A 12,386-nucleotide genomic window follows, 5' to 3' on the forward strand; every position below is an offset into this window, starting at 1 on the left:
ATATCAACTACATAAGGAGAAATAAGGACCGATAACCAAAAGCTTCATCGAAGGAGTCGGATTTAAGAATAGTCTGGTAGAAGGAAAGAAAGGCGAAGGATTTGAGGGAGGGATATCCAGACATTCAGGCCACGGCAGCAAAAGGTACCTTCGCCACCGGTGTAACATTTAATTTCTGGGGTACACAAGAGAATAGATATTGGCTGTGAGCAAAACGATTTCAGCGGGTTACTGGAGTAAGTAATGGCGAGGCTATGGGTGGATTTGAAAGAAAAGATGAGGGTACTAAATTCAAGGTGTTGCCAGGCTGGGAGCCAATGTAAGTGGACAAACACAGGGGTGATGGATGACTGGGACTTCCTGTGAATAGGAACATTCCCACCAAGTGCTTCAGATGAGTTTAAGATCACTGATGACCCAAAGTGGGAGAACGCCAAGAGACTATTCCAATTGTTGGTATCTAGATGTTACAAAGGCATGGGGAAACCTTGAGCAGCTGCTAACCTAAGGCAGGTTTTGAGATGTGTGACATTATGGTCGATATTAGAAATGTGGAAGTAACCAGTCTTGGTGCTGGATGATCATCATAGGGAGGAGGACGTTTGGAAGTGCAGCTCTGGCTCAAACAGGTCGCCAAATCGTAAAGGGCCTCAAGCCTCGGAGGATGGACTCAGTTGTGAGAGAACAGAGTTTTTGGTGGGAACTGAAGGCAATGTCTTCTGACTCACAAATATTTAATTACATCAAATATGCACTTATCCAGAATTGGATGCCAAACAAGAAGTTCCAGCTTTGGAATGGTTGGAGTCAGGAGGTGGCACAGGCACGGGTGAGGACTGTTTTAGTAACAGGTTGCATGAGGCAGCAGCTGGTGTTTGGAGTTCGCTCGGTAACATATCTCTCTTTTCCTCCCTCGCAGCCAACATTGTGGCGATCATAATCTTATCCCGTGGCTGGTGCGGGCTCTCCCAATGCATCACCTACTACCTGGTGGCGATAGCGGTGACATATTTCCTGGTGATCATCACTGCCGTCATATTCAACCGGATCGGTGGCATCTACTTTCGTGAGAGTGTCCTCTCCACCACCCCTGGGTGCGCTGTCAGCACCGTGCTCGTCTATGCCACACGAGATGGCTCAGTCTGGCTGACGGTCACCTTCACCATCGACCGTTTCGTGGCCATCTGTTGTCAGAGCCTGAAGACCAGATACTGCACGGAGAAAACTGCGGTGCTGGTTATAGGACTGGTCAGTGCCCTGAGCTGCGCCAAGAACGTCCCTTTCTACTTCAGCTACCAGCCCTTGTATATTCTGGATGGGGTGCCCTGGTTTTGCAACATCAAGTCCACCTATTACACTTTGCCCGTCTGGCAGGCCTACGACTGGCTTGACCGCATCTTAACCACCTTCCTCCCGTTCCTCCTCATTCTGCTGCTCAATGCACTGACCGTAAGGCACATCTTAGCCGCCAGCAGAGCCCGCAGGAGGCTCCGGGGAGCCGGGAGTCACAGAGATCCAGAAATGGACAACCGTAAAAGGTCCATTGTCCTGCTCTTCGCCATCTCTCTCAGCTTTCTCCTCCTGTGGGTCACCTATGTCGGACATTTCCTCTACGTGCAGGTTACAGGTGAGGCATATTTCACTGGCTTGGATTTCAATGACCCGCAATTCATCCTTCAAGAGACGACCAACATGCTCCAGCTTCTCAGCTCCTGCACCAATGTTTTCATCTATGCGGTGACCCAGACCAAGTTCCGAGAGCAGCTGAAGAATATGCTGAAGTGCCCTTTCGCTACCTTCGCTGCTTCATTTAACTGCTGAAAGAGCAATAAAATATTTGTATCCTCCCTTTAAGGTTCATCTTCTGTCTCCTTCTCATGTTGTTTCCTTTCCATTAGAGTGGTTCAGTGTGTGCCACTTTATCTCTCGCAGTCGAATCGGAAAGTCCAAGGCTCAAGCCCCGCACTCCAGAGGTGCAAGGCCTATCTCCAGTGCTGAGAGCCCAGGGTTTCCTGTACTGAAGGAGTGCTGCACTGCCGGAGGTGATGTCTTCTCTGATAAAACTCTGAACTGAATCCACGACTGTCCTCTGAGATGGAACACAAATGATCCCTTCGTTACGGTCATAGAGAGAACCCAGAGGGGTTGTCCCAGTATTTATCACTCAATTAACACCACTGAAAACTATTTTATCCCATTGTTGTTTGTGAATTGTTTCTTTCTTTCTTTCTTTCTTTCTTTCTTTCTTTCTTTCTTTCTTCCTCCCCTCCTTCCTTCCTTCCTTTTTCCTTCCTTTCTTTCTATCATTCATTTTTCATTCTCAGCAGCACTCCACCCCACAAAATTAATTCCGATAGAATGTAAAGAGCGGGGGAATTCTTCAAGTGAAAAGAGCAGGGATACCCGAGTAATTGTTTAATAAACTAAATAAAATAAAATATTGATCGCAGGGCAGGTGATGTGCTGCTGCTGCAGCATGTCGGGGCTGCTGGACACCAAATTGATTCAAAGAGAGCACATCTGTATTAAGTGTTTGAGAGCTCCAGGAATTTCGAATCTGAGTTGAGGAGCTGGAATCCGAGCTGCAGAAACTGAGCCACATCAGGGAGGGGGACAGCTAACTGGACACTTTACTCCAGGAGTCGGTCACACCCCATGAGATTAGGTAATTCCAATTTGGTCTGTGATCAGGAACAGGAGTTTGTGACTGCAGTTGAGGGAGCTGCGTGGACCCAGAGGGTAGCGTTCGAGGAACCTCGGCCCCTGCAATTGTTCAAGAGTCACAACGCTCTTGCAAGCTGTGTGGACGAGAGCACGGGCTGCAGGGAGGATGGTGGAACTGGCCACGGCACCGTGGTAGAGGGAAACATTAAAGTGGTGGGAAAAAAATGAATGTAGTGGTAGGAAACAGTTTAATTAGGGTGATAGATACTGTTCTCTGCATCCGTGAGCGTGAGTCCCGAAGGCTGTGTTGTCTTCCAGGTGCCAGGGTTAAGTACATCTCCTCAGGGCTCGAGAGGAACTTGGAATAGGAAACGGCCAAAGTGAAACTAGGCCCTTTAGAGAATGAGGCTCTGGAAATAATAATGGGGAGCCAGGAAATGGCAGAGGAGTTTAATAGATACTTTGCATCAGTCTTCACGATAAAAGGCACTAACAGCATTCCAAAAATATGAAATTATCAAGGGCAAAATGGCGGGGAGAGGGGAGGAAATAAATACAATCATTATCACCAGCCAAAAGTGCTAATGAAACTAGTGGGCCGAAAGGCTGCTGCCTCCTGAATCTGATGAGTTTCATCCCAGGATATTAAACGAAATAGCTGCAGAGATAGTGGACACACTGGTCTTCCAAGAATCCCTAGATCTCCCAAGAATTCTTAGATCCCGGAGAAGTCCCAGAGGATTGGAAAACTGTCAATGTAACGCCCTTGTTCAAAAAGGGAGGGAGACAATAAACATTTAACCACAGGCCAGTTAGCTTAACATTCACCATTGGGAAAATGTTAAAGTCTATCATAAGTGATGCAATATCAGAGCATTTAAAGGTGCATAATATAATCAAGCAGAGTTAGCAAGGCTTCATGAAGGGGAAATCATGCCTGACAAATTTATTAGAATTTTTTGAGGAGGTAACAAGCAGGATAGATAAAGGGCAACCAGCTTGTGTAATATATTTGGATTTTCTTAAGGTACCACACATAAGGTTACTTAATAAGTTAAGAGCCCATGGGGTTGTGGGTAGTATGTTAGCATGGATAGAGGATTAACTAACTAATAGAAGACAGAGATTTGGAATAAGAGGGGCATTTTGATGATGGCAAACTCTAATTAGTGGAATACCACAGGGATCAGTGCTGTGGCCACAATTATTTACAATATATATTAATGGTTTGGATCAGGAAGCGAATGTATTATCGCCAAGTTTGTGGCTGGCACAGAAATAGGTGGGAAGGCAGGTGGTGAGGATGACACAAAGAGTCTACAAATGGATAGCGACAGGTTAAGTGAGTGGGCAAAGACTTGGCAGATGGAAGATAATGTGGGAAAATGTGCGGTTATGCACTTTGACAGGAAGAATAGAGGAGCTGAATATTATTTAAATGGAGAAAAACTGCAGAAAGCTGCAGCACAGAGGGATTTGGTGGCCCTCGTGCACAAATCACAAAAAGCTAGCATTCAAGTTCAGCAGGTAATAGGGAAGGCAAATGGAATGTTTGATTTCATTGCAAAGGGAAAGGAGTATAAAAACAGACAAGTCTTGCTTAAATTATACAAGGCACTAGTTAGACCACACCTGGAATATTATGAACAGTTTTGGTCCCTTTATCTGAGGAAAGATATATTGGCTTTCGAGGCAGTCCAAAGACGGTTCACTAGCTTGATCCCGGGAATGGAGGGATTTTCTTATGAGGAGAGGTTGAGTAGTTTGGGCCTGTACTCATTGGAATTTAGAAGAATGAAAGGCGACCTTATTGAAACATGTAAGATCCTGAGGGGGCTTGACAGGGTAGGTGCTGAGAGGTTGTTCCCCATTGTGGGGAGTCCAGGACCAGAGGTCACAATCTCAGAGTAAGGAGTCGCCATTTGAGACAGAGATGAGGAGGAATTTCTTCTCTCAGAGGGTAGTGAATCTGTGGAATTATTTACCACAGAGGACTGTAGAGGCTGGGCCGTTAAATATATTCAAAGCTGAGATAGAGAGATCTTTAACCTGTCAAGAAATCAAGAGTTATGAGGAAAAAGCAGGACATTGGAGTTATCAGCCATAATCTCATTGACTGGCGGAGCAGACTCGATGAGCCGAATGGCCTACTTCTGCTCCTAAGTCTTATGGTACTATGGCCTTACAAATATTCTTTCTCCATGAAGTTTATCCATGACATTTAACAGAAAGCATTTGATAACCTGCGAAGATCCTTTTCAAGCAGTGAATTGTAATCTGAAATGTTCTGCTTGATACGAAGTTGGCTGCATATTGATGAATCAATTCCAAATGGGAAGGGATGGGGGTGGAGCAATTGCGAAATCAACAGGAAAGTTGAAGTATCTCGATAGTTCTTTCAGAGATCCGGCAGAGCCGTGGTGATTGACTGGCCTCTTTCTGTGCTGTGTCATTATAAACATCACTTCTCGGGACCTCAGTCTACCTCAAAAGCCCTTTACGGTGAACGAAGTTTTTTTTTAAAGAATGGGCACTTGATTTGTACAGTGCAAAATCCCCAGTCTTATTCGACTCACTGAAGGTCATCTATCTGCTCATTGTTTGGCGAGGGAGTGCGTAGTGGTGTGGGAGTTGGTGACCTTGGTCTAACAAAGAAATTATCTAGTGTAATATAAACAGCCAACATGAGATTGTCTCGTGTGACAGATACAAAGCCATTGTCTCGTGCAGTAATAAGTAGAACAGGCCTGAGTATGATACAAACAGAGGCATAGACTAGTCCAGTTACACATGAGAAATTGCCTCGAGTGATATAATCTGATACAGTCAAGCAGCAGCAGGGCCTGTTATTAAATCAAAATCAGAAATTCCAGCGTTGTGATTTAAACAGAGGCAGTGTCTAGTCTAGTAATGGCTAAGACAGTCATGTCATATAAACAAACACATTCTCCAGTTTATTATGAATAAAAACAATGTCAGATATAATAAAAATTGATGCAAGATCCAGTGAAATATAAAAGAAAGAGACATAGGGTGTCCCAGTGTCAGGTTAACTGAAACATGAACGAGTGTCATGCAAACTGAGACAAGTCCTAGTGCAGTAATAACCGCGGTAGGGTGTAGGTTAATATAAAAACATATACACAGGTGCAGTAACAACTAAGCTTGCTGGAATACAAACTGAGACTTGACCTAGTATAATATAAACAGTTATAGGGTTTAGTACAATACTAACAGAGACATGGTCCAGTTCAACATAAACAAAGGCAGGGTTTAGTGCAATTTAAGAGACATGGCCTTGCCTATTATAAACAGAGATAAAGCCCAGTGTAAAACAGACAAGAGGTGGGATATAGTTTAATAAAAACAGAGGCGGGGTCTAGTGTAACATAAACAAACAGGGTATAGTGTAATATAAACAGCGACGTGGTCTAGTCTAATATAAAGAGAGATATGGTCAAAAATAGCATAGCCAAATAAATGTTCGAGTTTAATATAAATAAAGACAGAGCCTAATGTAACAGAAAAAGTTGCATTATCGAATATAATAAAAAAATGGACATGGTCCCGTGCAGCATATTCAGTGCTGTGGTCTATTGCAGTCATAACTGAGACGGAAGCTTGTGCAATATAAGTAGATACATAGTCTCATGTGAAATAAACAGAATTTTGTGCAGCATAATTAAGCAGATACGGTTTTTAATGCAATTTAACAGCGTGGTCATGGTATTGTTTCATAATGACTGAGACAGGGACTAGCATCATATTAACTGAGAGGGAGCGAGTGCAGTAACAAATGCAAAGAGGCTTAAAGTAATATAAAGAGTTGGTCGAGTAATCATAGAATCAGAAAATAGTGCACCACATAATACAACACATGAAAGGCCTTTCAGCTCATCATGTTGTGCCAGATCGTTGAAAGAGCTACAAAATCGGTCCAGTTCTCCTGAAATTCTCTTTTAATCATGCAAATGTTTGCACATCATTGATTTATCCAACTGACTTTTAAACAATCCTATTGAGTCGACTTGCACCGCCTTTTGAGACAGAGCATTCCTGGTCATCGCTTTCTCTTGTGCCGATTTTGGTGCTGTTGCAAATTGCTTTAAATGTGTCTGTTCGGTTTTCCACCCTTCTGTCCCAAATGATTTCATGTATTTGAGCATTACTGTCATATTACCACTTAAACCCCAAAGCTGCAAGAAGATCAACATTTCTTTGATCTCTCCGCAGAAGTCAATTATTTCATCTCTGGTATCAATCTAATGAATCTCTCCTGATCCATCTGAAAGGCCTTTCTCTCTTCCTTAAAATGTAATGCCGAATATTTAACAAAACGTTTGATGCCTAATGAGTATTCTGTGATGGCGAGCAGCACTCCCTTGCCTTTGTACGCGATGCCTCTATTTAAAAAATAAAGACAAGGATCACGAACACTCTTTTAGGTTCTTTCTTAACATTGTAACTTCAAAGACATATTTACACACACTCCTAAACCCTTCACTTTCAGCCTTAACTTAGTATTTTCCTACTTCGGTTAAATTTACAGGACCTAGTGAAATATAAACATGGACATGCCCTAATGCAGTAATAACTGAGATAGGCCCTCTTGTAATATAAACAGAGTTCGACCCTTTAAATGCAGACTGGCAATGAGCTAACACACCAGGGCGTGTCTCACTTACCTACTCAGAAATATTGCTCATATTTCCTTTCATTCATACTCTTCCATGTGCCAGTTTCATAATTTTATTTTATTTCAACCTGCTTTTTGTTTCCCTTTTACCTGTCTCATTATGCCTCTCTTTAGGCTAATTTTCCACATCGGTTCTGCTCGCTTCTCCCTATCTTCCTCCTTCCCATTACAACCCCAGATGCCCAACCAGTCCCATTTTTCCTGCTGAAACCGAGCAGTCGCAATTCTGTGTCTTTATGTCCTTGAGCCTCATTGAGTGTTAGTACCTTTAGTTCTATATCAGTCTACATCACTTTACCTCAGTCACGCTGAGCGCATTCAGTCCCTCATTGTCCACTTGTGTTCCACAGAACAATGCCAATTCCGTTACCCCGACTTCACAGCAGCAGCGACCTTCCTAATGAGGAAATAGTCAGCAGAACCCTTATTAAACATTTAGAACAGGCATAATGCTGATCTATGGAGCAGGCCTTACTCAGCTGAGCAACTCCATTCACCGAACATTTCACCATTGAGGCAATGGAAACATTGAACGGATGCACCTACAGGAGCCCCCATTAGTCTTGCTCAGATTTTTCTTTCATTCAATTTCTCCAATGATTCTCTTCCAGAATTTGTTGTTTTATTTTATCAGAAACATTATGTTTATTTCTGTTATCTCTGTATATACATCCTTATTCATTCCGATCTGCGTAACTACTCTGTCTGCTCGATTGTCTTTATCTTTCCCATTGCCGTCACAATCCCCAGCCTACTCACTCCCATGTCATGCTGTTTGTTGCCTGTGTGTCATCAGTCAGCAGTCTATGTGACGTCAGTCTGAAGTCCGCGTGACCGAAGCCCGCTTCCTCTGTGACGTCAGTCGGTGGTATCCTTGTGACGTCAGTCACCAGTCCATTTGACGTCAGTCTGCAGCCCCTGTGTAGAGATGAGAAACACCAAGGCTCAGAAAACGTTGGTGGGGGTTGCCTATAGACCCCCAAACAGTAATGGGAACGTAAGGGAATGCATTAATCAGGAAATTAGAGACAAATGAAATAAGGGTGCAGCTGTAATCATGGGTGACTTTAATCTACATGTAGATTTGAAAAGCCAAACTAGTAATAATACTGTGGAGAAGCATTTCCTGGAGTGTGTACGTGATGGTTTTTCGATCAATACGTTGAGGAACCAACTAGAGAGCAGGCTATCCTAGACTGGGCATTGTGCAATGAGAAAGGATTAATTAACAATCTTACTGTGTGTGGTCCCTGGGGGACGAGCGGCCATAAAATGATGGAATTGCTCAGTACGATGGAGAGTGAAGAAGTTGAATCCTAAACTAGGGTCCTGAATCTAAATAAAGGGAACTGCGAGAGTACAAGGTGCGAGTTGGCAATGATGGATTGGGGAACCTTACTGAAAGGGTTGACAGTGGATAGGGAATGGCTAATATTTAAGGAGCGTCCGCATGAATTACAACAATTATTCATTCCTGCCTGGCGCAAAATTATAACAATAGTTCAACCTTGGCTTACAAGAGAAATGAAGGATCCAAAGAAGAGACATATAAATTTGACATAAAAAGCAGAAAGCTTGAGGATTGGGAGCAGTTTAGAATTCAGCAAACGTGGAGAAAAAAGGTTGACCAAGAAGGGAATAATGGAGCATGAAAGTAAACTTGCAGGGAACATAACAACTAACTGTAAAAGCTTTTACAAAAGAGGACACAAATAATTTCCCAGAAATGTTAGGGAACCAAGGGTCCAGTGAGAGGGAGGAATTGAAGAAAAGTAGTATTAGTAAAAAGGTCGTGCGCGAGAAATGAATAGGGTTAAAGGCTGAAAAATCCCCAGGGCCTGATAATCTGCATCCCAGAGAACTGAAGGAAGTGTTCTTTATGCATTGCTGGATGCATTGGTGGGCAACTTCCAAAATTCTATAGACTCTGGAGCAGTTCTTACAGATTGGATGGTGGCAAATGTAACCCCACTATTTAAAAAAGGAGGGAGGGGAAAAAAAAACGGAGAATTACAGGCTAATTAGCCGCACATCAGTAGTGGAGAAAATGCTAGAATCTATTATAAAATTTGTGGTAACAGAACACTTGGAAAGCACTAACGAATTAGACAAAGTCAGCATGGATTTATGAAAGGGAAATCGTGCTTAACCAATCTACTGGAGTTTTTGAGGACGTAACTTTAAAGGGGGAACCAGTGGATATGGTGTATTTGTATTTCAAGAAGACTTTTTATAAGGTCCCACATAAGAGGCTATTATCAGGGAAGGCATAACACGGCTTGGATACAAAGTAAAGATCCCCGTACAGTGCCCCGTCAAGCATTCGCAGGGTACAGGCACGGATTGGATGCAGAGTAATATTCCCTCTCAAATATCCCATTTAAAATTCTCAGGGAGGTACAGTGCCAGTTACATACAGAGTAAAGTCCCATCCCAACAAACTCGCCTCGGACAGGTAAAACACTGATTTTACGCAGAATAAAGTCCTATCAACCTGTCTGCATCAAACATTCCTCGGTAAGGCACAACACAGGCTAGAAAGAGAACAAGGATCCCTTTACACTGGACCTTTGAATATCCCCAGGGCTTGTGTAGCACACGTTAAATACAGAGTAATGTTCTCTCCAAAATCTCAGGGCAGATGTAGCATTGTTTACTGTGTTATATACTGAGTGAAACACCATGCTGTCTATTTAAATTGCTGGAATAATATTTACGATTAACAGGTGCTGTTTTCTGGGACTTTACAGGTACTTGCTGAAACTTTTTGTTCTGAAATTGAGCTCAGGGTCAGGCAAATCTTATGAAGTAATTATCTGATATTCAAAATGAATCTCTTCATTTAAAAATTACAGTCTTTGATGGAAGTTTAAACTCATTAACGTTTGGTTATTTCTCCCGAGAGATGAAACCATTTATATTATATTGCTGACTCGAGTTCTTCAACCTTATTACTTCGATGCAAATTAACGGTGCTTGAACACTGCGTTTGTCTCGATACACAAGACAGATGACAGGGTAACGCCCCATTAACAATGTTCTCTCATACGCTGTAAGGTCAACTTTAGCAAAGGTTGGCTGGAGATCGTTAAGCTCCCCCTACTCTTTAATGGTCATTAAGCTGGCCCACCAAGGGACGGTGGGTCAGAAACAGCATTGGTTCTGAACAGATTAGAGATCCTTCTATGCCTTTTATGTAGTGCTTCTAAGTTGTTTCTTCTATATATCAGACACCAGGTTACTGATCTTGCTTGTGAGGCGCCTTCTTAAGCTTTATGTCAAGCTTTCACCTTTCTATGAAATACAAGCTTCTTGAATAAGTGCGTCGAACTGCACTTTCTGAAATACACGAGAATGAGCTCAAAGGTTGATAACCAGCCGGGTGGATGCCTGACCCGCACACAGAGCAGACACACAGAAACAGATACCAGCGTTGCAACAATCGGGCTCTCAGCAGATAAATCTCTATTGTTTGTCAAATTAAACAAGGCAATTTATCTTAATTGAGTTAATGGTAAATTTCTGACAATGTTAAGTTTGCAAGCACTTAAATTAAGCTGCTGTTCATTTCAAAACCTCCCTTTGACGTCGAATAACGTTTCCTTCCCTATTAATTTTGCTGCAAACTGAGTAAGATCCAGTTTCTGTAAAAAGAATTGTATCCGGTAACTCACAGTCAGCGGGATTGCTGTCTGGAAGAGGGGCTTGTGGAGGTGGAAGAAGTTAGCAAATTAGGAGATCTTTACATTGTAACCAGATTGCCCACTGGTTTATCATAATATAATTAAATATTTCAATAATTAAACAATTTTAGGGTGAGACGGGAGTTTAGTGGCATTGGACTAGTAATCCAGAAGCCCATGGTAATACACGGGAGGAAAAGGGTTCAAATCCCACCACGGCAATGGTGGAATTCATTCAACTACTGAAAGCTAGCCTCAGTCATGGTTACCATGAAACTACCATCGATTGTCATAAAGAGCCATCTGGTTTATTAATGTCCGTTAGGGAAGGGAATCTGCCATCCTGATCTGGTCTGCTCTACATGTGACTCCAGGCCCACAGCAATGTGGTTGACTCTTAACTGCCCTCTGAAATATGAGGGGACACAATTCAGTCTAGGACAATTTGGGGTGGGCAGCAAATGCTGGCCTTGCCAGTGATACCCACATTGCATGAAATAATTTGAAAAATGTAACCTCTAAAACTATCAAGGGAAATAACAGAAAGTTAATGCATTAAAATCTGGAGTCACAGCTAATAAACTCGAAAGCCTTCCAAAGGAAATGTTTTCTCAATTAATTCACGATTTAACTTAATGCACACGTGTTCACATTGAAGACACCTCCATCGTGTTGTGTGCCACTACCACCGCGCTAATTGGGATAGATTTCAAACAGATTAAGCTACTCAAGACTGTGCAAACATGAGGCACTGGGCCTTCAGAAGTAGCACAAATGTATACAATTTGTAACCTGATGGCCTGGTATATCTCCCACTCCACCATTACCTTCCAACCGGGGCATAAATCATCGTTCAATGAAGAGTGCAGGAGGGCAATCCAAGAGTAGCACCAGGCATACCTAAAAGTAAGGCGTCACCCTGGTGAAGCTACAGCACAGGACTCCTTGTGTGCCAGTGAGCGGAATCAGTATCCTATAGACAAAGCTAAGCAATCCCACAACCAATGGATCTGATCTAAGCCCTTAAATCCTGCCACTTCTATCCATGACTGGTGATAGACAATTCAACAAGGAATATGGGGAGGAGGCTCCACAAATATCCCCATCCTCAATGATGGAGCAGCCCAGCACATCAGTGCAAAATGCAAGGCTAAAGCATTTACAACAATCTTACACCAGAAGTGCCGAGTGGGTAATCCATCTCGGCCTGGTCCTGAGGTATCCAGCATCACAGATGCCAGTCTTCAGCCAATTCGATTCAAACCACGTGATATCAAGAAACGGCTGAAGGCACTGGATACTGCAAAGACTATGGGGCCTGACAAGATTCATGTAATAGTACT

At 42.8% G+C, this 12,386-nt stretch overlaps 1 gene segment (V, D, J or C); it reads right to left on the minus strand.

Annotated features, from left to right (window-relative positions):
* Window positions 1–12,386, minus strand: part of LOC144698106 (Ig heavy chain C region-like) — a 336,262-nt gene that overhangs the window by 82,306 nt on the left and 241,570 nt on the right.

This window comes from Cetorhinus maximus, chromosome 23, assembly GCF_964194155.1.
Source record: "Cetorhinus maximus chromosome 23, sCetMax3.hap1.1, whole genome shotgun sequence".
NCBI lineage: Eukaryota > Metazoa > Chordata > Chondrichthyes > Lamniformes > Cetorhinidae > Cetorhinus > Cetorhinus maximus.